The sequence below is a fragment of the Lissotriton helveticus genome, chromosome 4_1, assembly GCF_964261635.1.
Source record: "Lissotriton helveticus chromosome 4_1, aLisHel1.1, whole genome shotgun sequence".
In the NCBI taxonomy this organism is placed as follows: domain Eukaryota; kingdom Metazoa; phylum Chordata; class Amphibia; order Caudata; family Salamandridae; genus Lissotriton; species Lissotriton helveticus.
This window is the reverse complement of record NC_136063.1, coordinates 1,217,702,264-1,217,726,342: the sequence shown is the minus strand read 5'-3', so window position 1 is coordinate 1,217,726,342 and position 24,079 is coordinate 1,217,702,264.

Below are 24,079 nucleotides of genomic sequence, written 5' to 3'. Positions count from 1 at the left end.
GTGAAGACCTTCGAGCCCCATTGAATACTAAGAGCTCCTACCTTTGGACTCATAGGAGGTAGATAAGAATTTGCCCTCAAATTTAGCCCCCAATAAAATGGCCACCCCATTCTTTTTCGCCACTCCAGAGGAACAAAATTGGCGCTGGAAGCTGCGGGAACGCACACGTGGAATGTCTTTAGCAAGTAAATGGGTCTCCTGGATCATACAAATAACGCCCTCTGACTGCTCAAGGAGTGAGAGAATCGCAGAGCGCTTCGCAGGGTGGTTCAGGCCTCGGACGTTGAGGCTAACAATTTTCAGGACTCTAGGCATAGGCAACGGCTAAGAGCATGATGGCTGAGCATAGGGGATATCAGGAGCGCTCCAAAGGAAGCGGGCTGGTGTATGCAAGGGCACGCGCGGAGGAGAAATAGTTACAATACATGCTACGGAAAGTCCCCAAAAGAAAAAACAAAGAAAACAAAAAGGAGAGAGCACAGTCCCAGAAGAGTGTAAAAGTGTGGTGGCCTATGAGGAGACCAAACGTCACGTGACCAAGGCTTGTGGTAATGAGGAGAAACAAGAGACTAAAGTTTGTCTGGTGGAAAATATCCGGAGGAGATGGAGCCTTAATGAAAAATCTCCGAACTCGGTACTAGGCAGCTGACGAGCCGCAAGGGGGAGTCCAGGGACCCTGAAAGGGTGGACCACTCCAGGGTTCCTCCGGCTCCGCGACAGTACTCCCATTCCCTTGGTATAAGTGAGGGTGGCTCGCGGTGTGTGCGGGTGGTCTTGGGACTGCAAGAGTGTTGAGAGGACTGCGTCACGCTCCTTTGCCATCTCTTCCGGGCTGGTTTTGTGGAGGCCGAAGGTTTGCCAGCCGTGTGCCAATGGGGGAGTGTTTTCTTGTTATGCTGTGAGGGGCAGTTCCTTGGCGTTAGATTCGTGTCAGCAGCAACTCCTAGGAGGTCCATAGCTTCCGAGAGGGAGCGTATCTGCCTCAACTTCCCTTGGTACTTAAAGATGATACAAAAGGGATGGCCCCAAGAATACGGTATCCCCTTGTCTCAAAGGTGGGATGTAACAACGCGGAATTCCCTCTGTTTGGCTAGAGTCAACACTGCCAGGTCTTGAAAGAGGGCCGGTTTGTGCCTTCTGAATTGAATCGGTTGGGCTACTTTCGCCAGGCATATGATCTGCTCCTTCAGCTGAAAGTCATGCACGCAGACTAGCACATCGGGTGGGGGGGTCTTTCGGCCTCTGGGGAGTCCCACTCGGTGGACGCGATCCATCTGGATCTTTTGCGGACAGTCTTCACCCAAGATTTGCTGGAAGAGGGGCATGACGTAGTCTCGTAGGTCATCACCTTCTGCCTTCTGCCTTCCAGGGCACTGCGCGGATGCTGATGTTATTTCTTTGGGATCGATTTTCAAGATCCTCTGTGTGGGCCTGGAGGTCCAGATTTTGGTCCCACAGACAGAGGACCTCCTGTTGCAGTTGGTGAAGATCATCTCCTCTCACCAGCTCATGCTCCTCCTGTACAGCTACTCTCTCACCCACCTCATCGACATCTCGGTGCACCTCCCTGAGATCGGATGCGAGCTGCCCCTTCAGCTTCAAGATGTCCTCCTTTATGGCAGAAAACAGTTCTGCCTCGTCAACGGAGTCTGTGTGCCCTTGGTCTTTAGATGTTCCTTGGGACGTCTCAGAACCTCCCGGTTGCTTGAGCAAAAGTTCTTTAGTTCTGAAACTAATGTCGGCAGAAGACGAGGCAACAAAGCCATTTGCATATCAAGAAAACTGGGAAAAAATGACTGCACTCCTAACTGACAAATTTGGTCAACAAAAACAAACTAACAAAAGAAAACCCTGTCAGTCACAACAAGCTCACTCGGGTGCAATAGGGAAAAAAAAAGGTTATTCAATCAGGAACTCAGAAAACTCAAAGGAAAAGACCCCAAGAATGGTGACCACATCAGGCAGCAAATACATAATCTAAGGCAAATATACAAAAAAGAAGTATGGACTCTAAAGAAAAAACATCAAACAGAAATCTGGCAACAACTAATAGAAGCCAGTAAATCCAACAACAACAGGAAATTCTGGGCAGAAATCAACAAAGTAGCCAACGGAGCAGCCCTAGTTTTTAATGCAAATATATTACAGGAAGACTGGATACACCGTCTAGAGCAGTCTCAAACGACCGACGCGAAAGTAAGGAAGGAACACCCCCTCATCATCCAACTGACAGAAAAGCACGAAGAAGACCAAATCTTTGAAGGAACCTGGATAACGAAATGCCAAGTCCAAACGGTCCTGGACAAACTGAGGCCAAAAGGTGCCCCAGGCCCGAATGGCTTGCCAAATGGGCTCTTCAAACAAGATCACTCGTTCTGGGCAGAATATCTCTCCCCATTGTATAATCATGCATTCCAATCAGGAAGCATTCCCTCCTCATGGAGAGGGAGTATTTTGCACCCAATTTTCAAAGCAGGAGCGCGCACAGATCCCGCGAATTACAGACTGATCGCGCTCATTGACGTAGAGGCCAAGGTATACGCATCAAATCTCCTGATTGCACTGGAAGACTGGATCAGCTGCAACAACATCCTTCCAATCACCCAAACAGGGTTCAGGCCCGGAACCAATACGCTATGCAATCTGACAGCACTCAACCTTCTTGTCGAGAGAGCAAAAGCCAATTCAACAATACTGTACACCTGTTTTGTTGACCTAAAAGCGGCGTTCGATACAGTGCCAAGGGAGATACTATGGGAAAAGATGGCCAACTGGGGCACCCCCCCCCGAAGTTGTTACGGGCCATCATAAATCTATACTCATCCACCTGGGTCAAGATAAAACTCGGTAATGGGGACAGGACAACATCAAAAATCCCCACCCGAATTGGGCTCAAGCAGGGATGCGTTTTAGCCCCCACCCTCTTCAACATCATCACTGCGGACCTTGACAAGAGCATCTCAGAGATTCAAAGCGATCCACCAAAACTAGCCCAACACAAAATAAGGTGTATGCAGTATGCCGACGATATTGTCCTGTGCAGCCAGACCCCGCTGGGTCTCCAACGCGCCATAACAAAGTTGCACAAATACACCTGCACGCATGGGCTGCAATTCAACTATAAAAAAACAAAAGTGGTTTGCTTCGCGTCTCACCAAGGGCAGCAAACATTCAGATGGCACATCGCGGGAAATAACATAGAGCAATGTCTCACCTATAAGTATCTGGGAGTACTTGTTGATTCAAGATGGTCACTAAAAGAACACACCTTGTACAGAAAATCTCAGGCAATCAAATTGCGGTTTGCCCTAAACATACTAAAAACAAAACTAATATGTCCATCTAACGAATACTTGCTGAAAGTGATCGCTGCCAAATTTTTACCCTCCCTCACGTATGGCTCCGACCTATACAGAGGCAAAGATGCGAATTTCCTGAATCTCCAACAGTCAGCGCTGATCAAATACCTCTACCAAATTCCGAAGTTTGCATCACAGGCGCAGGTACGCCTTGAATTCGGATTACTTAATCAGATTCACGCAAGACAAGCCGCCTTAAGAAAAACGTGCTGGAAACTAAGAGCAGCACAAGCGGATACACTGATGGGTCACTGTTGGACCGAAATCAACAATCAAACCAAAGGAAAAAAGGCATGGAAAAAAACACTGGAAGTAGCGTTGGAAAATCTTGACATGCAACAGACGTGGAACAATGAACATACCTTCGCGGCCTTTAAAAAAGCGGCCAATGGTGCGGCGAAATATAAATCCAGGATTGCTGACAAAGCAACATTGGCCAAGAAAAAACACGGATGGATGGTACTGGCCACGTACGACAGAAGCATTCCACAACCGTACCTAGTCAATTACATAACACCATCAACGCAACAAATGCTATTACGTCTGCGGCTGGGAACCTATTCCACAAAAGACCAGATCCCGGCATGGCGGCAAACTTGGCCAACATCATTGTGCAGACTTTGTGGTCTGGCTGAAGAATCCCTGATCCACGTCTTGTGCATCTGTCCCGCTCTGATCAACCTGAGACGGTATTATCTCCTCCAAATATTCCGCCTTTTCCACATTAGAACTTGTCGGTCGGCAGTCATGCTAGTACTGAACAGCGAACAGCTGCAGACAGCCTGCAGGGCCACCCGTTTTTTTCAGAAAGTGAGCCTCCTATTGATGAAAAACGAAAAAGAGGCAACCAATGGGATAAAATACAAAGTCTCACTGAAACAAAAGACTTTGAAGCCAGATAATGAAAGATAGACTTTTTTTACTCTGAAATGGTCACATGTCAGCAGATGTATTCTTAATCATTTTATTGGAATAAGTTCTTTGAAATTCTCTCCTTTTGTAAAGGTTTTTATTAACCATATACAATAAAATTTTACTTACTTACTCTTTAGTTCTTTAGGGATTTCTCTATCTGAGCTCGGGCCGAGGCCATCCTTGCCCACAGAAGAGTAGAAGACAGGTAAAGGATGGATCGCAAGCTGGGCGTTTTACCATGGCTCCTTCTACAGGACTATGCCCACGATCTGGATCTGGTTGAGCGCCCAAAGGGTGCTAAGGGTGTGGAGCCCGTCAGGTCTTGAAAGTCCAGTAGAAAGCCGCAGTACAATTAGCAGTGGCGCCCATTGCCGGAGGACCCCCTGTTGTGGGTTAGAGAGCCCAGGCAAGCAGTGCGCAGAGTGATGTTAGAGCCCAGCCGCGACGTCCAACAGGCCCACTTCTTTCACCCAATCGAGGTCCAGAGTACTTCTTAGCGGGAGGGCAGCGGCCAGGGCAGAGAGTACCCTGATCACATAGCCACGCAGGGTGGGTGGGTGGGAAGCACTGTCTCTCTGGAGGTTGACTGGCGGCGCTCTAAGCCTCGTGGACAACTGTTTAAGTGTTGTGTGGGGGTTGCAGCAGCTGTCCCAACACCCCGATCCCCAGCACCACACAACCCACCGGAGAGCAGCCAGTTGTCAGCCGACGGGCGAAGGGTCTGCCCATTCTAAGTGACTAGATTCTGCTATGTCCCAGGTTGGCTCTCAGTGCATGTTCTCCTTAGTGAGAGGCCTGAAGGTCTCCTGCAGCTGTGTCCCAGACCCTACAATCTGCAGCAGGGGAGGGGACAAGATGGCGGAATGGTAGCCTCACCTGTGCTGAGCAGGGTCCCGGAGCCGATGATGTGCGGGTGAAGGATGGGACCCGAGGTCCTCCCAAGACGCCGCGCCTCCAGGCTGTCTGAAAGTTGAGGCCGCCATTCCCATTCTTTAATGTGGCGGCACATGCAAGGTTATCTCAGCCCTCTTTTGTAATTTCCTCCTTTCGTAGCCTAGTAACTACCTTATATTTCCTCGCTATCGCGCATACTGCTGCTGCGCTTTTTAACTTGTGTGGTCTGAGATTTTAACTCGGCGCTACTGGCATTGCGCTCGCATTAATTTACCCAGCTTCTAAATTCTTTAACCTACCTTAGACATCGTCGCTCCTTAGGCCGGGGAACAGTTAGGCTCACTGGCACAATAATTGTATCTCACCCGCATTCGGCGGGACATAGGCAGCATTAGCGGGTCCGACCGCCATCTTGGGTGGGTTCTGAGGCGAGAGGCACTTCGGGCGCCATCTTGCGTAGGGAAGGGGCTCAGGAGGCGGACTTCCGCTCGGCGTAATATCATAAAAGGATGGACATACAGGCGCGCAGCGTCCGCGCGCAGCGGGCGCGACGTAGGCGCGCCAGAGGTGCGCCAGGGGTAAGCCCGTTTGCGCCCGTTCACGCAACGGGCGCGCTCAGGGCCGCCATCTCTGGCCCCTCGCATCTATCACGCATAGTCTACTCTCGGTCTTAATTATTGGAATGTAGACCGAGTCAGGCGCCCGTTAGTCGGCAGGTTATTATTCCCAAACGTAGCTTTATCTCCTGTGGACTGCTCAATGTTCGGTCCCTTTGTAAGCACCACACTGAGATTGCCTTCCTCATCGAGTCCGCGGGGCTTGATGTTCTATTCCTAACGGAAACCTGGACCCGGGAGGATTGTGAGGTCGAATTGGGCTTGGCCTGCCCTCCAGGCTACAAAATCAACCATACCCCTCGTGTGAAGAACCGGGGTGGTGGGATTGGTTTTATTTTTAGAGACACGCTAGCTCTCTCCCAGCTCAAGAGGTATCGGGCTTTGAGCAGATGAAAAGACATTCTGCTCGGGTGTCTTGTGCTATCATCCGCCGGGTAATGCACCCTCCCTCCCCGACTTCATTGACCTGATCTACGACCTCTCGAACACCCACTCTAAGTTGGTGGTCCTAGGAGACTTTAATCTGTGGCCGGGCGGTCCACTGGACAGTGCCTTCTCCACTCTGTGCCAAGCCTGCAATGACATCCAGCTGCAACAGCTTGTCCGTTCTGCCACACATCGGAAGGGTCATGCCTTGGATCTTGTATTTGCAGACGTTCAACTAGTGACGGTGAATGACATCTTCTGTCAGTACTGGACGGATCACTCACTGGTTGCTTTTTCCCTCTACTTGGAGGATTACTCCTCGGCGGAGGCTGGGTCCAGACAGGCCAAGTTGGGCAGGCCCTGGTCCCGACTGTTAAAATCCACGCCCTTGCCAAGCCTACTACCTGACAATTTTGGTCTGAGAGTTTCGGCTGAGGAGAGTTATACCGCCTTATGCCGATCCATTTCGAACTCCTTGGATAAGGTGGCACCACTCCGCAGGTCTAGGGGTAGGCTGAATCGGGCTTGCCCCTGGTACACGGATGACCTGCGGCAGTTAAAGATGAGCTGTAAACGCGCTGAAAGGGCGTGGAGGAAGCAGTATTCTGATTCTTTGAAGGCCATATTTAGACAGTCATTGCAAGAATACAAGGCACAGATCAAGGTGGCTAAGACGTCCTATCTGGAAGCCACCTTGAATCAGGCTTCCAACAAGTCGCAAGCACTGTTCAAAATTGTCAGGGACCTGACCCATCCTTCATGCGCGGTCAATAATGTCCCTGCGTCGCAGGCTCTGTGCGACTCCCTGGCGAGTGCCTTCGAAGAGAAGATTGCTAAAATCTTGGAAGGTTTACAGAGTCCAGCACCCACCCTCCCCGATCTGGGAGATACGGATGGCTCGCCCAGTCGACCCCAGCTGAGCGGCGCTGCTCTCAGTTTGGGAGCTCCGGACGTGTCACCTAGTCGACCCCAGCCGAATGGCCGTGCTCTTAGCTCAGGAGCTCCGGCGGTCTCATCCAGTCGACCCCAGCTGAGTGGTCATGCTTTTAGTCTGGGAGCTCCGGACGTCTCAGCCAGTCGACCCCAGTGGAGCGGGCCTGTCTCTGGCTTGGGAGCTCCGGACACTTCGCCCAGTAGACCCCAGCTGAGTGGACATGCCCTCAGTTTGGGAGCTCCGGACGCTGTGCCCAGTCGACCCCAGCTGAGCCGTTTCCCTACCCCCTCCTTTGAGGAGTTTTGTAGTGTGGCACAAATGGTATCATCTGGTTCCCCTCTTGATCCACTGCCACCAAAATTTTGGAAAGTGTTTCAGGACGAACTCTTCCAGCCTTTGTATTCCATCTGCCTCCAGTCGTTTGACACCGCAACGGTTCTGGAGTGCTGGAAACTGGCAGCTGTGTCTCCTCTCCTTAAAAAATCCACCATGGACCCCGCCTGCTTGTCTAATTACAGACCGATTTCCTTGCTCCCCTTCCCCATTAAGATCATGGAGAAGTTAGTGACCCGTTCTCTGTCTGGCTTCCTGGAAGAAAACATCTGGTTCGATGAGGCACAGTTTGGCTTTCGCCCAGCACACGGGACGGAATCTGCGCTGATGACCGTGCTTGACAACTTACGTTCGCGGGTCGACAGTGGGCGGGCAGCCTTTTTGGTGCTGCTCGACATGTCGGCCGCGTTTGACACGGTCTGCCATCGTACCCTCATCTGGAGGCTGGAGGAGTGCGGGGTTACGGCATGTGCAAGGGACTGGCTGGTCTCTTATTTGAACAATCGGCAGCAGGTGGTGGCGTTGCCTCCTTTCAGCTCGGAGGTGCGGAGAGTAGGGCAGGGGGTACCTCAGGGCTCGGCCATCAGCCCTATACTCTTTAAGCTTTACCTCCGCCCTTTGGTCCAACTAATTAAATCATTTGACATCTCCGCATTTAATTATGCTGATGACACCCAGTTGGTCTTTTCGCTGGAAGGGAAGAACGCGGTCCCGCTGGAGGCTTTCCACCGATGCATGTCTGCCACAGCGGATTGGCTCCGGTCCAACTCCTTGCAGTTTAATAGTACAAAGACCGAGGTGTTGTATTGTTCTATGGACCGGATTCCTCGTGAACTCCCGGAGAACTTCTGGCCCCCGACCTTCCGCGAGATTGTGTCAGCTGCTGAGTCGGCACGCAACCTGGGGGTGATTTTCGGTCCCAACTTGCAGCTGGATATGTACGTGAACAAGACCACATCCTCGTGCATGATGCTGCTACGTATGCTGCGTAAAGTTCTGCCCCTTCCCCCAGAGCAGGGCAGGCCTGAAGTAGTGCGCGGCACCATCTTGAGTCGTCTTGACTATTGTAATGCGCTACTTTTGGAGGCTCCAAAAACACTGCTGGGGAAGTTGCAACGGGTGCAGAACTTGGCCGCCAAGCTGGCTCTTTCCCGCCCTAATCATAGCTCTTCAGCAGCAGCCCTACGAGATCTACACTGGCTGCCTGTGCACCTACGCGTCTGTTACAAGGCTGCATGTTTAGTGTTTAGGGCGGTGCATGGACAAGGCCCGGTTCCATTGCAGAATATGTTTGTTTGGTACTCTCCTCCGCGGTCCTTACGCTCTTCTTCGGCTCATCTGCTTGTGGTACCGAGATTCCAGAGAGTGAGGATGGGTGGCCGTTCGTTCAGTGTCGCAGCGGCCAAGCTCTGGAACTCCCTGCCACTGTCCCTAAGAAGCCAAAGGGACTTCTTCCCGTTTAGAAAAGCCCTGAAAACCCATCTTTTCCCCAGGGTTGTCTGAGCAGCGTATGTGGTGTTAACGTTGATTTCAAGCACCAGGATGCCCTTGGGGTGACAGGACCGCGCTATACAAGTATACATACAATACAATACAATACATTGTTGCCTCAGAGATTTAATGAGAGTCGGGTCTCTGGGGTTCTTTATGAGGGCCTTACGAAGCTCTTTTTGCTGCAGAGCAATCTCTATTAAACAGTGGGCCAGAGTGCATATTCACTATGGGTCTTGATAGCATGTGTTTAATACCCTCACAGAGTTAAACAAAGGCATCAATTGCCTCTGGATTATGATCTTTTAGTGACAGGCAGGTGTTGATAAGTGGCAAGTGTTCTCTTACCATATTGAGGAACAAATCATTATTATCTATACCTCGCCAAACTAATCTTAAGTTATTATTGAAGGGCAAGAAGTTCCTTGCACCACACTCTTTGGCATAAGTTGGCTTAGGGGCAATTCTCAATATCATTTTGATAGGATCATGGTCACCTTGAACCGTTGGTATAACCTCAGCTCAACGTAGCGGAAATAAATATATAATCAATGGTTGAAGCACAGCCCCTGCCTCTATATGTTGGCTCAACATGCTTGCCCTTACAGGGTGCTTCAGCAATTTCCATAATATTAAGTAAATTGTGGTTACATAGGTGATCCAATAATTATATCCCCCTATTACATGAAGGCACGTTAGTGAAAGAATCCATCATTAAATAATTTTCCCTGGAAATCCTAACGTTAAAATCACCCCCTAAACAAATACCGGCTAGATTGTAGAAATCCTTGTGATTTGGTAGGTTTAGAATGAATTTGAACAAATTAATGAAATTAATGTTAGGTAGGGTGTGGAAGTTATTGTTATAAAAATTAATTAGGCAAATAGAGACCCCCTTGTGTAAATCAAAGCCTGAAACTTATCATTTTTAGTATCAAGAACCTTTGTACTGATTCCTGCGGAGATGTTGACCCAAATAGAAAGTCCGCCAGACGGGCGGCCTGCCTTTGGAGTAGGGACAACAGTATTGAAACATTCAAACCCTTCTAAGTGTAAATCTCATGTAGCCCAGGTTTCCTGTAGCATAAGGATGTCCTGTTTTTGGACTATTCCTACCCAGCCTGGTAAATTTATTTTAGATGCCAGACCAGCGACATTCCAACTTAATATATTTAGGTTTGAGTCAGTAGGAAGCAAAGTTGGAGTACAATGCCCACAGGGCAGGTGCTCATTTGATACGGGTGTGATCTCATTTGCTACCAGAGGGGATAACAGTCAGTCCTGGTTATCCAAGCCAGACAATGGTAAAAACCTATTCTGCATGGTTAAAGAGAATACATCATTGTTTGTTAACCCCAGGGTTGGTTTATAGAAGTAACCCAGTGGCAATGAACAAATGTGGGTTAAGCTAATAGTGTTTACCTCCTGTACCATCAGTAATGATATTACCATTTATGGGTTTCGGAAGTTTTTAACTATACAGTCCCCCTTGATGTTCTTCGAAGACGGCCCTACCCAGCCTACTCTACGTACCATGATAATGTCTTTCAAGTTTAACACACTAAGGGCCCGATGTAGGTCGGTCGGTAACGGCCGAAAATCGGTATTTTCGGCCGTTACCGATCGGTAAATAGGTGATTGGCATGTAGGGGGCTTTATTTTACTGAATCGGTAAAATTACCGAATCGGTAATTTTACCGATTCGGTAAAATAAAAATTCGGTAAATTTACTGAATCTGAGCCAACCATATGTAGGTGGGACTCTTCAGAGTCCCAGGAGCCTTACCAAATCGGTATTTTACCATCAAATAAATTTGATGGTAAAATACCGATTCCAGTGTGCATGCACATGTGTGCATGCACACCTATGCCATGTGACAGGCAGACCTGCCCTTAGGGCATGTATGCCTGCCACATGGCACCCGAGCCTGTTTTGGGGGTGCCAGAGGGTGTCAAAGTGACACCCCCTGCATCCTTGTGGAAATCGGTATTTACCGATTCGGTAAATACCGAATCGGTAATGCCCATTCATTCCTATGGGCTTCATAGCCCATAGGAATGAATGGGCATTACCGATTCGGTATTTACCGAATCGGTAAATACCGAAATCATCCGATTCGGTATTCCAGCACATCTGGAATACCTACATGTCGACCCCATAGATTTACCGATTTTTAATTACCGAATCGGTAAAATTCGGTAATTTAAAATCGGTAAATCTATTTCACCTACATCTGGCCCTAAACCCTTTATATTTTGACAGCCAATCCTCACTTTTGTTACGCAGTTGGTCCCATGACTCTACTGGATTTTTCCTAAGGGGGACCCCTGCCAGGACCAGAAAAAAAGGGGCATGATGCCGGTGGTAAACTCAGTACCTCCCTGCTAGCCGGCGTGATTTCTGTTCTCTCGGGGTCTAAAACCCTTTCTCAGGGCTTAGCACCCCCTGGGTTTGCTCTTGCTAGGGTGCTCCTAGGTGCGCTAAAAGGGTCTAAGGGCGTGTGTGGGGCTATAACGGGCAGGCTACTAAAACCACCAGCATTGGAGGAGTTTTGCTGCATAGTGAGGGACTCTGATGAAAAACATTCTTTAACTGTTCTACAAGTGCCACAGGATCTGATGGATGGGGTGGATGGTAAGGGGATCTGTAGATTACAATTGGATACACTGTTAGATGTGCGGACGACTGCGTGCGGATGACACGCAGTTGGTGTTGGCCATCAAGGGTGATGGAGGAGAAGTAGCACAAAACTTTAAAAACGGACTGCTTGAAATCGGAGAATGGATGGCAACTAACTGCCTCAAACTTAATTCGGAAAAAACCGAGGTAGTTATCTTTGGACCTCTCCTCCCAGCATGGTCTTCCTACTGGTGGCCACCTGCTTTTGGTCCACCTCCCACTCCGACACCAAAAGTCAGGAATTTAGGAGTCATTTTCGATGATGGACTCAGCTTTATGGACCATGCAAACAAAGTTGCCTCAACGGCTCATTATAGACTGAAAATGATAAGAAAGATCCGTCCCTTTCTGCCGGAGACCTTAATTAAAACTTTGGTGAGCTCCTTAGTTTTAACAGCGTTAAATTATTGTAATGGTCTATTTCTTAACGCTCAGGTCAGGGTCAAAAACAAACTACAGTCAATCCAAAACGCAGCTGCACGCTTGCTCTCAGGAACCTCAAAGTTTGAATCCATATCAGCAACAATAAGGCAGTACCATTGGCTTACGATCGAAAATAGAATTAAGTTCAAGTCCTTGTGCATAGTTTACAAGGCTTTAAACAATCAAGGACCGCACTCTCTTAAAGACCAACTGAAATTCTATGTACCTTCTAGACAGCTCCGCTCATCCGCCTTGCACCAATTAGTCATCCCACGATCAAAGAAAGTTTCTTGGGGTGACCGTCGCTTTACAGTGGCTGCCCCCAAACTTTGGAATACCCTCCCTCATAACATCAGGATGAGTCCGTCACTCTATCAATTCCGGAAACTCTTAAAAACATGGCTATTCAACCAATGAGCCTTCTTGCAATGAGTATGAAACTGTGGAATTATTAGCGCCAAGACGCCCTAGGGTAATCGTTGCGCTCTACAAATGTCAACAAATAAATAAATAAATTAGATACACCATTAATTGGCAAATTAAGATCCAGCCCCTTGGATGTAACAGGCTTAATGGTTTTAAGTTGTGAACTTAGCCTGTTTGACAAAGTATCCAAACGATCTAAGCGCTTCCAAAGGGCGGTAAAGTTCTTATCATTGAAGTCTTTAATACGTCCAAAAATATTGTCCACAATAATGTCAATAAAGGTGTCTCCATGGCTGCTACAGGTGGGAAAGACGAGTACAACGCCAGTTTGGGGGCAGATGGATCGGCTCAATTCTTTAATTAGAGTAGTTTCTGTAGTCTCAACATCCTGAGTGGGTGGTGGGCCTGTATCCAGGAACTCATGATGGAGCGAGATGAACTAGCATGAGGTGGTTGTTTCCTCTTTGAGCAAATGGGTTTAGTCAACTTACTTTTACGTTTGGCCCCTAAGGCTACAGCAGTTGTGGACGGATCCACATTCAACAAAGATACAGCAGTACTTTCGCCATTACAAGTCTCATTGGGGTGGTCCTCATTGTTATAACTGGATCCTAAGCACGATGGAGTACTCAGGGCCTTCATATTGCAGAGCGAGGGGAGGGCAACTAAATTAAATGAGGTCTCCCCTATCGCAGGACCGTCTGGGGTGCCTCAACTCCAAGGGAAAGGCGCCTCTCAGTTATTTCAATCTCATTGGCAACTATGTTAGCTGCCCTCTCCAGCATACTATCTATGCTTGTGGTGACAGGCCGGAGGGGTAATGTCCCTATGTGTTTCCCCATTATCAAAAATGATGCAGATTTATCCTTTTCAAATATGGTGGCACTCACCCCGCCAGTCTTCTCCATCAGCAGATGTGAAAGGGGTGGCCCAGCCCTGCCTCTTCCTGGCGCAGACGGGACCGCCGGGAGCCCTAAGCAGTTTTTAAGGGCCTCATGGCACGTCCGGCAGCAGGCGCGGTGTACCTGCCACTGAGCTTGCTGGAAGGTGTGGTCTCCCAGCATGTGTCTAGCCTGTGAAAGTACTTGTTTATCTTGTCTGGGGAGAGATGTGCCCTGTGGACAATATAAAATTGGATCAATCAAAACTGTGCATTTTTAGGGATCTGCTTGGGGCTCTCCAAGACTATGGGCCACTCCTTCTCTGTGTGGTCTCTCCAGACTCACCTCTAATTTAGGTCTCAGTGGTGTTAAGTCTGTCATGGTGTGCTCTCGGATTGACTCCACAAACCACATCACTAGGTGACACCCTGTGCCCATTACATGCACATATTGCATAAGGAGATGTGTTGGAGGTTCCTGTGTAATGTTACCCTACCCCGTCCTCTTCGGTGATGTTGAGGAATGGCCGTAATGTGACCTCTACATATGAATCCCCCAGGGTGGTTGAGCCTGCTCCTATCCAATCAGTAAGGTCCGTACTCTAAACTCGTCCGCTCGCTATCAGGATACCCAGCAAGGGCATAACATGCCTAGTAAGACGCAGTGCCCTGCGGAAACATTTCCTCACAGTCTGTATGAATAAGGGAATCAATTTGTGCGATTTTGTACAAGGATGGCTAAGGAGAGGATCCTGTCCCGGGAATATGGAGGGCCACCTACCGATGTAGTTCCTCTACCCATTTTGCCACCCACAGTATTTGGGACACCAGGAAGTAGTGTTCTAGGTTAGGTAGGGCCAGCCCTCCCCGGGACCGTGGTAGGTATAACTTTGCCAGGGCTACCCTACACCGCGTAATATTCCAAATATAATCTCTGATAACACCTTACAGAGAGCGAAAGAAGGACACAGGTAGGTAAAGTGGGAGGTTAGGGAAATAATAAAGAAGACGTGGTAGCATGACCATTTTTATTAAGTCCACCTTGCCTATAACCGAGATATTGAGCGTCTTCCAGGATTCATTTTGGGATTTGAGCGCTATAACTGCCCTGGTATTGTTGCTGTCCATAAGGTCCAGATTATTATGATAAATGCGTATCCCCAGGTATCTGAATGCTACCGGTTGCCAATACACTACTGTCCCGTCCTCCTCCCCACAGGGATCCTCCATAACAGGGGTAAAGGGGAATAAACAAGATTTACAACCAGTGTACACCCAACCTGGACAAGGACGCAAAGGACCTCAGCGTGTCAGGAATAGCCTGAGCGATCGGCCCGAGATCCCTGATGTATAATAGGATATCGTCCACATAGAGCGAATCTGCATGTAAGCCATCTCCGAGTTGTATCCCCCACTCAGGTGCTGAGCTCTGCAGTGCCATCGCCAGTGGTTCTATCACTAGAGCAAAGATTAATGGAGAGAGGGGGCACCCCTGGCGAGTTCCTCTTTCTATTGAAATAGGGTCAGAGAAGAGAGTCCCCAGCCGCACCCGGACCGTTGGAGCCCCATATAGTAACTTAATAAGACTTAAAATGTATGGCCCAAATCCAAAACGATGAAGTACCTCAAACGTGAAGAGCCACTCAACCGTGTCAATGCCTTTTCCAGGTCCAACACAGCACAACTGGCTGTGGGCCAGTCCACTGCAGCGCATGACCCGGAACAGCCATCACATGTTAGGTGATGTGTTGCGGGCCGGCACAAATCCGTTTTCGTCGTGGTGGATTACAGGTGCTAATCTTTTTGCCAAGATACCAGCTAGGATCTTCTAGTCACTATTCAGTAGCGCCAAAGGACGGAAGGCACACGTAGAAGTAGGGTCCCTACCCGGCTTGTGAAATGTAATCTAAGTGGCTTCTGTCATTGAAGTCAGAAGGAAGAGGTTGTTGAGCGCTTCTGTGTATACTTTAGGTAATTGCGGACTTAGGGAGTTGGCATATGATTGTAGAATTCATGAGGAAATCCATCTGGGCCTGGAACCTTCCCAGATGGCAGGTCCCTCATCCCACCTCTAACTTCGTCAAATGCAAGCGGGGCATCCAGTTCCATTTGGTGCTCCAGCGATAGGGTCGAAAAGGTTAGTCTGTCTAGAAACTTTTGTATCACACCCTCCAGCGCCTTCCTAACAGATCTATAGAGTTGTCTAAAATGGGTGGACAGCCCACCATGTATTTCTAACAGCGTGTATTTGAGTTTATCACCCGAGAATCATAACGCAGTGATGGGCCCACCTGACTGTTCCTGTTTGATTAACCAGGCGAGGAGAGACCACGACCGGTCAGGCTTGGCATGTGCAGACGCTGAATGTCCTGCAAAATTGAGACAGCGTTGTCACTCTAACAGTTCCGAATGCTTCTTGTGCGCTTCTACCAGGGAGATTATTTCTTCATAGTTTTCAACCGTTCTGGACTCCAATCGCAAAAGCTGTTTTTTTAAATCGAGTAAATCCGATGTCATGTGCCTACGCAGCCCACAGCCCAGTCCCAGGCACTTCCCTCATAAAGTAGCCTTCATGGCCACCCATTCCACTGACAAAGAGGAAGCTGTCCCTGCATTGAGTTCAAAGTACTCCTCTATATCCTCCCAACTGCCTCCCGGAACATTGAATCCTCTAGCATCGCCGACTGCAGCCTCCAGGTAGGAACCCCGGAAATACCACCCTCCCATGCCAGCGTGATATAGTGGGGATTGTGGTCAGAGTACGTACGTCCCCAATACTCCAAGTCTGAAACCTATGGAAGTAGATCAAAGGCGGGGAGCATGACGGCCGGAAGCTAACGGCCGTGACGGAGCTCCTCCCCCTGTGTATGGCGTCCGTTTGAACCTCACTAGCGGATAGCGATGTGATGCAGTGGTGGTCCTGACTGCATCCAGTTTCTTCTTTTCCTGCCTTTTTTTACCCTATCGATCCCGAGGAGGGAAGTTTGCTACACGGTCCCCCGGTCTCCCAACTTTACTTGTTATAGGTATTTGGCTCCTCTCCCTGCAACACGGATGGTCTGCAGGGGAGAGGGCGTTGTGACAGAGCCAGCGGGGTTCCGGGAGCTCGGCGCTGCTAGACAGTGGCGGCGGAACCCCGGAAGATTGGCTCAGGGACTAGGTGGACGGACGATACACCCGGCTGTCAGTGTGGTAAGGTTGGCCCCCGGTAAGACGCCTGTAGTCGCGAGGTACTTTCGCTGCGGGGGTTATAACAATGAGTTCCTGGTTGCTGCTGTAAATATTTCCACGCGTTCGAGGGGGGCTAGCCCAGCCCGGGGTTGCAGGGAACGTGTAAACTGTGGAGCTATATCGGATACTGAGGTATTTGCCCTAATTTATGACACACAGGATCTTGGCAGCAAGGAGTGGCAGCCCTGTATGGAGAAAAGTGATCACAGTGCTGCTAGCTTACACCCTAGCGCCCACCCAAGCAATCTGGGTTGTCCTTCGATTTTACCCTCTTCTGAGGTGGAGGTCAGTCGCTATACATTGCGAAATTGGGCCGCCAGTATAGCGTCAGCACCTTCTAAACCATCTATTTCCCCACCAGTAATCCAAATTAAGGCTACCTCTCGGAAAGTGAAGGGGAACCATAGCGGTGCAGGACCGAGCTACCTAAGATCAAGGAAGCCCTAAGTACTTCTGCAGTTGCTATGGATAAGCTGGTTCAGCAGAATCGGGAGATGAAGGATGACATCGAGTGGCTTGAAAACCACTCAAGAAAGAATAACCTAAAATTTCTGAATGTCCCGGAAGATCTTGAACGAGCGACATTAAGGCATTTATGGTTGCGCTCCTTAAAACGACTATCCTGAAGGATTCCCCTGATGTCGATCTAGATCTATTAGCTGATATCCAGAGGGTCCATCGTGACCCATACAGGCGGAACCCAGGAAAGGAGCGCCCAAGGAAGATTTTCGTGAACTTCCTTACCTACGCTACCAAAGAAAGGATTTTGCCCTTTTCCCTTAAAACAGGCTCTATAAAATCAACTTCCTTTTCCAGCCCATTTACTTTTACAATCCGCTCAGATGTCTCCCATATAACTGCCACAAAACAATTGGAGATGGGCAAGAGATTGGCAACATTTAACTCCCTGGGAGCCCGTGCCCAGTTGAAATTCCCTGCATCACTGTGCGTAATGTGGAATAATCACATGTACAACATACGCCAGATTGACGATGCAGACAGTCTGATTGAAAAGATCAGGGCAGGCAGCAAGGGGGAAGTGGTGAGGCGATGCAAGTAGTTGGGCGTTAAGGATAGGTGACTTAGTGGTTTTAAGAAACAGCAGGGCTAGTAACTCGTTATACATTTATACATAGCCTATATTATCTGTCCATTCGCTAGGCAGTACCTACTACTGGTAAAAGGCAATCTAGCGTCGTATTATCTATGTACTACACTCGATCATACACAGAGGGGGGGTATCCATCTAAGAGCGTATGCTCAGGAAGAAAGGGAGGGTTCCCCAGGGAGGAAGGGGGTTTCAGGGGTCACGGGGGGAGGGGGCGGTGGAAAGGGGGTCACGGGTGGGGTGGCAAGGGGAGAAAAGAAAAAATTGAGTCCTCATTTCACACTAATCCACAAGAGTTTCCTATTGAATAGATGGGCGTATGGGTGCTTAGTTAAGGAGTGGATGATGGAGGTCACCTAATGACCTGTAATAAGCTACAATTTATCTCTTGGAATGTCAATGGGCTTCGGTGTCCCCGGAGATGTAGGCTGATATTGCAGTATTCGGAAAAATCCCTGGCCAAAGTAATTCTTCTTCAAGAAACTCACCTAAGCTCTGGTGAGAGTAAAGAGATTTTTGGGAAACTCTGATAGATAGGATCATTTTGTTGTTCTGGGCAGATGGTGGCGAATAAGGGAGTTGCAATTCTGACTAAGACTGGGATCGGAGGATCCATAAAGTCAATATCAACAGACCAGTCAGGAAGATGGGTCTTGGCGCAGGTTGACTTTAGCGGAAGTGAACAGACAATTGTATCCTACTACGGGCCGAATACAGATGATCCTGCCTGTCTGCTCAGTCCAACTTGGTGGAGGTCACTTCTTCTGTGGTTATAGGGGGTGATTTTAATGTCCTTCTTGACCCCCGACAGGATCGATCTAACTATAGTCAGGATGTCGCTGCCCCCCGATCCCGTAGTGCCATGGTCAATATGATTCATGAGCTAGGCCTAATAGATGCCTGGAAGGTTAAGAGGGGGACGGCACCTGGCTTTACTTATTTTAGCAAAAAACATGGGCATGCGTCAAGATTGGACTATATCCTTGTGGATTGGCCATGTTTAGAGGCCCTAGCTGATATAAAAATACTTCCTAGCATCCTATCTGATCACGCCCCTATTATGTTTCACTCCTGATTGGTAGGGCTAGGGGCACCTCAACACCTAGATGGACTTTAAAAAGGGCTGTCCTATATAATCAGGACATAGTCACTGCGGTCAGTACATCTACCGAAAACTACTTCTCTGACAACATCGGTTCAGCTCCACCCGAGTTCGTTTGGGAAGCTTGTAAGGCCCATACTCGAGGGCAGCTCCATAGCCTGACAAGCTCAAATAATAGGGAGGAGGCAATGAAATTTAGAAATCTGGAAGACAAAATCTCCTCCTTAGAGATCATATGACTGAGCACTCATACAGATAGCTTACCACAGGTTTTAGTTGATCTGGAACGCCTCCGCTCAGAATACCGAGGGCTGTTAGATCTAAAAGTCAAGGCACAATGGGCTGTACATGCTATGGATAACTATGAATATGGCGAAAAAGCTGGGGCAATTTTGGCCAGTAAGATTAGAGCAGACCGGGTGAGGAACAACATAAATAGGTTAATTATTGATGATCAGGGAACCATATCCTGTAACCAGGAGGATATGGAAAAACATTTGCTTTCCCTGTTCTCTAAATTATATGAGGAGGAGCCGTCCCCAAGCTCAGTTAATACCTTACGATGGTTGGAGAGTAAGGCTCTACCCAGTTTAACAGATGAAGGCCGAAATATGCTCAATAGCCCCTTTACGGAGGAAGATATTAGATCTTACAATAAAAAGTTAAAGAACAACAAAGCGGCCGGGCCAGATGCTCTTCCTGGTGAAGTGTATAAAGTGTTCCAGGATGTTTTGGTGCCAAGGCTATGTGAAATGTTCAACTGTGTATGCAGCCCAGAGGGTAGGGCCCCGCCATCGTGGAAAGAGTCCACAATTGTTCTTATACTAAAACCAGGGAAGGACCCCCTTAAGGCAGACTCTTTTAGGCCTATCTCCCTGCTAAACACGGATTATAAGATCTTCACCAGTGTTTTGGCAGGGAGATTGGCTAAGCTGGCCCCACAGCTCATTAATTCGGACCAGAAAGGCTTTGTTCCGGGAAGATATATCCATGAGTTGATCCTGCAATTGATTGGCAGCATAGATTTGGCGGCGGCACGGTCGGAGCCCTTGGCAGTGGCTGTATATGACGCTGCGAAGGCCTTCGACCGTGTCAACTGGGATTCCTGTGGGATAAACTGAGTACTATGGGTTTTGGTACAACCTTTATTCAAACATTGAGAGGGTGTTATGAGGGTGCCTCGGCTGCGATATTGTTAAATGGTTTTTTGACATCACGCTTTAACATTTCGCCCCTCCTGTTTGATCTCTATATCGAGCCTTTGGCGCAGGCATTGCGGATTGACAACCTGATCACACCCTTTAGAGTCAAAGATTACAGCTGTAAGTTGGCTCTATACGCTGACGATTTGCTGGTTTACACCAGCAACTCGGCCGAGGTGTTCCCTAGAGTGGAGGAGGTAATGACTGATTTCGGCCTGTATTCTGGCTATCAGATCAACAACTCAAAAACTGAAGTGATGTGCTGGGGGGTTGACAACTGGGAGGGAGTTCGAAGCACCCAGTTTAGGTATATGGTCATAATAATAACATCAGATCTCAATTGTATAGCGCAGACTAACATAAAGAAGGTAGCTAAGGATATTGATCACCTTTTCTCGAGATGGCAGAACCTCCCTTTGACAATATATGGCCGTTTAAAATTGGTCAAGATGGTAATCTTGCCTAAGTTAACATATTTTTTAATACGATACCTCTGATCTTCCCCGATAAAATCGTGGGAAAGATCCAGGGGAAAATAGGCAGCTTCATCTGGGCAAAAAAAATTCCAGGTTATCATGGAAAAAGTTAAAAAGAAAACTGTTAAAGGGTGGACCTGCGCTTCCGGATGTCCTTTTGTATGCTTTCTCCTTTCAGCTAAAAAATATTCGAAGCTTTCTCATTAGCCCTGATGATTCCAACTGGGGGCAGATCTTGAATATAATGGTTGATCAAGAGGGGGGCGGATCTGGCTTTCTGTATAAATTCGGCGCGCCAAAATTCTACAAAAAGGTACGCCTCAAGGTATTAAAACTCGCCCTTTCAGTATGGAACAGAGTTAAAGGAATATGGGGCATAAACTACTACTCCGACTTCGCCCCAATTTGGGAGTCTCCGGGCCTGCCGTTATGCCTTGGGGACAGTCTGTCCCTTCCCATTAGGAGAGCAGGGATAACAATATTGTCGGACATAGTAACATCAGAAGGGGTCCTCCCTTGGGAGGTTTTGAGATCTAAGATTGGGGACTCCTTCTCCAGATTTAAATATATTCAACTTTGTTCCTGGTTTTCCACTGAGAAGGAGAACATTGGCGGTAACTGGGACATCAAGTTCGCTCTCCAATCTCCTGGCTCTAGGAAGAGGGAAGTGGGATTTTGGTACAGAAAAATGCTTGAGGTGGAGGAAATACAGGCCCCCCCATTATATCAAGTCTGGAACTCTTCTAGGCTGGAGGCTGCCTCAGTCACCCTTTAAGATACATCTCTTCAAATGTTGTACAAGTATGTCAGGTCAGCCTCTCTTAAGAGAAATCACTTTTATGCCATCAACAGGCTATACTAAAGGCCAAAAATAATCGCGAAGTTCGTTAGCCCGTCCCCTCTGTGCCCTTGATGTGGACTAGTTGAGGCAGATGACATCCATGTTTTCTATGACTGTCCTATCTTGGTTCCTTCTTGGATTACTGTAAAGAAGGCTATGGAGAGCATTTTTAAAGTTAAACTCAGTTTGAATATTGTTAGAGTTTTGTTTGGATTGGACACTGATCCTATTGATGGGTTAAGGGGGACACAAGTGGCCTTATTTTTTAGCCTTATTCTTATTGCTCGTAGAGAGATCTGCAAGCTATGGAAGGATACTAGTCCTCCCTTATATGAAAACTGGCTTCGAGCAGCACTGAGAACTACACGTTTAGAATCTGGTATGGCACATAATGTAAATAGCATGGTTTGGGATCCTTTGATAGAATGGGGAACAGAAATGAGGCTGGTCTAAAGCCCCGAAAGGTCCTATGATTATACCATGCCTTGGAACAAAGAGGCAGGCCGGGTCGGCTCCAGGTGAAAGCAAGAACATCAGCCCTGTGCGCACAGGACGGAATAGAGTTGTAAGTGTTTATTTGCACTTGCCAATGGTGAAATGAGGACTAAAAAGAAACCTATGGAAGTAGGGAGGGGCGACGAAAAATTGATTGAGTCAGACATGCATGTTATGGGGTACTGAAAATAAAGAATACACTCTCTCCCCGGGGCTACAAAGTCTCCAGACGTTCACTAAGCCCCATCCATCTACCCAAATGTTCAGCACTGTGGAGTTAGTGGTGGCGATTGTACCCCGAAGTGGATCTATCAGTCCCTCATATAGGGGCCGATTAGGATGGAGGATTTTCCGCCTCCTCCGGGCCGGCGGAAGCCACCTACGGCCCGGAGGAGGCAGAAAATCCTCTGCGGAGTCACCAAAGACCCACCGCCGCATTACGATGGCTGGTGGGTCTTGGTTTCTGTCCGCTGCTTTTCCGCCGCGGTCGGATTACAACCGCGGCGGAAAAGCTCTCATTTGGCTGGCAGTGTCTATCAGACACCGCCAGCCAAATTAGGAAACATTTGTAAACATGCTTTTCCGCGGCGGTTTTTCCGCCGTGGAAAAGCATGTGTACTTTTGAGTTTGGGGGCCCGTTGCGGGCCCCCAGGGTGTGGACGGGTGGGGGGTGCACATGGGGGGTACCTATGGTACCCCCCAGCATTTACATGCACAAAGCGGCAGGCACCGCGCGGTGCCTGCCGCTTTGTGCATGTAAATGTAAAACATGCACTTTTAACATTGCGGCGGGTGCTGCTTGAAGCAGCACCCGCCGCAATGTTAAATATCCAGGATGTGACCGCCAGGGTGGCGGTCACATCCTAATTTGCACGGAGAGACCGCCGCAGCCCATGCGGACGGTCCCTCCACCTCTGGGATGGCGGACGGACGCAAGTCCGTCCGCCATCCTAATTGGCCCCATAGTGTGCTGTTGAAATCCCCGACCAATAACCACAGGATCTCACACCAATTCCTCACTACAATGGACAGCAGACTGAAGAATTGACCCTGCTCCACATGCGGGCAAACATGTTTCGCAGCAATATGTGTCGTCCATCTAGCCTACCTTTTATGAGTACAAATCTGACCTCCCTATCCACAAGGACCTTATCCATTGCAAAAGGTGTGCCAGGACGTATCCAAATGAGGACCCCCCTGGCAAATAGGTAGTAGTCTGTGGCGTATATTTACCCCCTCCATCTACGTTGCAACTTGGCGATCTTTACCGCATTTAGGTGTGTCTCCTGTAAACGTGCTATGCGCACGTTATGACGTTTAAGATAAGAGTATACAGCATACCTGCGGGAAGGCATTTGGAGACCCTGCACATTCCAAGTAAGTATCACGTGACCCATCCTAGAGCTAAGGTAAGTAAACAGAAAAGGATAACAGTGTCCCAACCCTCCCAGGCCCCCTTAAATAGCAGTCGGGCATGCATAGCAACTACTCCAATACCCCCCTGAGAGATTCCTGCAATAAAGGGGGAAAGCGGAGTAAGCCAACAGGGGGAAGAAAAAACCTTTATAGGAGCAACCCTCATAACCTTGAGGTGTCACTCAAACATGAAATACAGCTGCACAATCATGTGTCCAACTGGTCCCCGGTAGAAGGGAAAAACAGGGGGTTGTGTATCCATGCAGAGTATCCCATTCTACATCTCTCAGAATCATCTAAGAACACCACTATAATCTTAGAACAGCCCCCCTCAGGTCTCAGAGGAACTCCCAACACATTAGCCCTTTCCTAACCTGATCTTATGCAAATAACACTCTTTAGAGATTTCACCCACAGCAGTTCAAATAGTAATGCTTATTAGTAAATGTCCAGTTGAGCCACATTTCATACAATACCATCCGCCATCTGAGATATAACGTCTGGCATTCTTAGCGAAGGTTTGTCCAGCGAATCCACCAGTGAGGAACCCCCCACCCCTGAGAAAAGGACAGAGACGTCAACTTTGTCCTCCAGGATTACTGTGTCTGCCATCTGTTTCACAATGCGGACCACCGATGCGGACCACCGCTTGTCGCTCCCTTCAGGTCTGGTCTGGGCTAGGAGCCACTGATAAGCCAGGGAATTGTCTCCACGGGCACTGTCTTAGAGGCCCTCTTTGACCTGCCACCTCAGACCATGCCATAGGAATGCCGTAGGCCGCTGACCAGTGTACTGCCCTGACATCTCCAGCCAGTCCCAAGCGTCTGGAG